The sequence below is a fragment of the Arachis ipaensis genome, chromosome B1, assembly GCF_059453495.1.
Source record: "Arachis ipaensis isolate K30076 ecotype BB chromosome B1, ASM5945349v1, whole genome shotgun sequence".
NCBI classification, from domain to species: Eukaryota; Viridiplantae; Streptophyta; class Magnoliopsida; order Fabales; family Fabaceae; genus Arachis; species Arachis ipaensis.
This window is the reverse complement of record NC_142436.1, coordinates 117,501,133-117,504,274: the sequence shown is the minus strand read 5'-3', so window position 1 is coordinate 117,504,274 and position 3,142 is coordinate 117,501,133. Positions and strand designations below refer to the sequence as shown.

Genomic DNA, 3,142 nt, shown 5'->3' with positions numbered 1-3,142 from the left:
GACATAGAGGATTCCATATTTTCTGTTTTCTTCTTTTTCATATGAGCAGGAAAAAGGATAAGAACATTCTTGTTGAAGCTGATCCTGAACCTGAAAGGACTCTGAAGAGGAAGCTAAGGGAAGCTAAAGCACAACTCTCTGGAGAAAATCTGACAAAAATTTTCGAAAAAGAAGGAGACATGGCCGAAAATAATAACAATGCAAGGAAGATGCTTGGTGACTTTACTGCACCAAATTTCAATTTACATGGAAGCAGCATCTCAATCCCTGCCATTGGAGCAAACAACTTTGAGCTGAAACCTCAATTAGTTTCTCTGATGCAACAGAACTGCAAGTTTTATGGACTTCCATCAGAAGATCCTTTTCAGTTCTTAACTGAATTCTTGCAAATCTGTGATACTGTTAAGACCAATGGGGTTAATCCCGAGGTCTACAGGCTCATGCTTTTCCCGTTTGCTGTAAGAGACAAAGTTAGAATATGGTTGGACTCTCAACCTAAGGATAGCCTGAACTCTTGGGATAAGCTGGTCACGACTTTTTAGCCAAGTTCTTTCCTCCTCAAAAGCTTAGCAAGCTTAGAGTGGATGTTCAAACCTTCAGACAGAAAGAAGGTGAATCCCTCTATGAAGCTTGGGAGAGATACAAGGAACTGACCAAAAAGTGTCCTTCTGACATGCTTTCAGAATGGACCATCCTGGATATATTCTATGATGGTCTGTCTGAATTATCTAAAATGTCATTGGACCATTCTGTAGGTGGATCCATTCACCTAAAGAAAATACCTGCAGAAGCTCAAGAACTCATTGACATGGTTGCTAATAACCAGTTCATGTACACTTCTGAAAGGAATCCTGTGAGTAATGGGACACCTTAGAGGAAGGGAGTTTTTGAAATTGATACTCTGAATGCTATATTGGATCAGAATAAAATATTGACTCATCAAGTCAATATGATCTCTCAGAGTCTGAATGGATTGAAGGAATCATCCAACAGTACTAAAGAGGTATCTTCTGAAGAAGAAGCTTATGATCCTGAGAACCTTGCAATAGCAGAGGTGAATTACATGGGTGAACCCTATGGAAACACCTATAATCCCTCATGGAGAAATCATCCAAATTTCTCATGGAAAGATCAACAAAATCCTCAACAAGGCTTTAATAATGGTGGAAGAAACAGGTTTAGCAATAGCAAACCTTTTCCATCATCCACTCAGCAACAAACAGAGAATTCTGAGCAGAACCCATCTAGCTTAGCAAATATAGTCTCTGATCTATCTAAGGCCACTGTGAGTTTCATGAATGAAACAAGGTTCTCCATTAGAAATTTGGAGGTACAAGTGAGCCAGCTGAGTAAAAGAGTCACTGAAATCCCTCCTAGTACTCTCCCAAGCAATACAGAAGAAAATCCAAAAAGAGAGTGCAAGGCCATAGCCTTACATGGTGTGGCCAAACCCAAAGAGGAAGAAGAGGACGTGAATCCTAGTGAGGAAGACCTCCTGGGACGTTCAGTGACCAATAAGGAGTATCCCTTTGAGGAACCAAAGGAATCTGAGGCTCATCTAGAGACCATAGAGATTCCATTGAACTTCCTTCTGCCCTTCATGAGCTCTGATGAGTATTCTTCCTCTGAAGAGGATGAAGACATTACTGAAGAGCAAGTTGCTAAATACCTTGGTGCAATCATGAAGCTAAATGCCAAGCTATTTGGTAATGAGACTTGGGAAGATGAACCTCCCTTGCTCACCAATGAACTAAATGCATTGGATAGGCAGAAATTGCCTAAAAAGAAACAGGATCCTGGCAAATTCTTAATACCATGTACTATAGGCACCATGACCTTTGAGAAGGCTTTGTGTGACCTGGGGTCAGGAATAAACTTAATGCCACTCTCTGTAATGGAGAAACTTGGGATCTTTGAGGTGTAAGCTGCCAGAATCTCATTAGAGATGGCAGACAACTCAAGAAAACAGGCTTATGGACAAGTAGAGGATGTGTTAGTAAAGGTTGAAGGCCTTTACATCCCTGCTGATTTCATAATCCTAGACACTGGGAAGGATGAAGATGAATCCATCATCCTTGGAAGACCCTTCCTAGCCACAGCAAGAGCTGTGATTGATGTGGACAGAGGAGAGTTAGTCCTTCAACTGAATAAAGACAACCTTGTGTTTAATACTCAAGGATCTCCTTCTGTAACCATGGAGAGAAAGCATGAAAAGCTTCTCTCACTGCAGAGTCAACCAAAGCCCCCATAGTCAAACTTTAAGTTTGGTGTTGGGAGGCCACAACCAAAATCTAAGTTTGGTGTTGAACCCCCACATTCAAACTCTAAGTTTGGTGTTGGGAGGTTCCAACAATGCTCTGAACATCTGTGAGGCTCCATGAGAGCTCACTGTCAAGCTATTGACATTAAAGAAGCGCTTGTTGTGAGGCAAACCAATATTATCTAATTATATTTATTTTCCATTGCTATTTTATGTTTTTATTAGGTTGATGATCATGTGAAGTAAAAAAAAAAACTACTGAAAAATCAAAAACAGAATGAAAAACAGCATTGAAAACAGCACACCCTGGAGGAGAGCAGTCTGGCATTTAAACGCCAGAAACAAGCATCTGTCTGGCATTTAACGCCAGAAAAGGGCACCAAGCTGGCGTTTAACGCCAGAAATAAGCATCTGCCTGGCGTTAAACGCCAGAAACAGGCTACATTTGGGCGTTTAACACCAGAAACAAGCAGCAATCTGGCGTTAAACGCCAGGAATGCACAGGAAGGGCGTTTTACACGCCTAATTGGAGCAGGGATGTGAAGTCCTTGACCCCACTTGATCTGTGGACCCCACAGGATCCCCTCAGGATCTGTGGACCCCACAGAATCCCCACATCTTCTTCTCTCCTCTTCACACCTTTTCATAACTCTCTTTCCCAAATACCCTTCACTAATCACCTCAATCACTCTTTCCCATCACCTCTTCACCACTCACATCCATCCTCTCTTCCCTCTCAAACCCAACCCTAATGGCCGAACCCTAACCCTCCCCACACTCCTATATAAACCCCTCATTCCTTCTTCATTTTCACACAACACAACCCTCTCTTCTTTCTCTTGGCTGAATACACCTTCTCCCTCTATCTCCTCCATTCTTCTT

At 41.9% G+C, this 3,142-nt stretch overlaps 1 non-coding gene across 1 annotated transcript; it reads right to left on the bottom strand.

The window, feature by feature from the left end:
* Positions 1 to 571: 571 nt before the first annotated feature.
* Positions 572 to 679, bottom strand: LOC148578073 (small nucleolar RNA R71). The gene has a single exon (XR_015904437.1). It is a non-coding gene; the product is annotated as a small nucleolar RNA R71 (small nucleolar RNA).
* Positions 680 to 3,142: the final 2,463 nt, after the last annotated feature.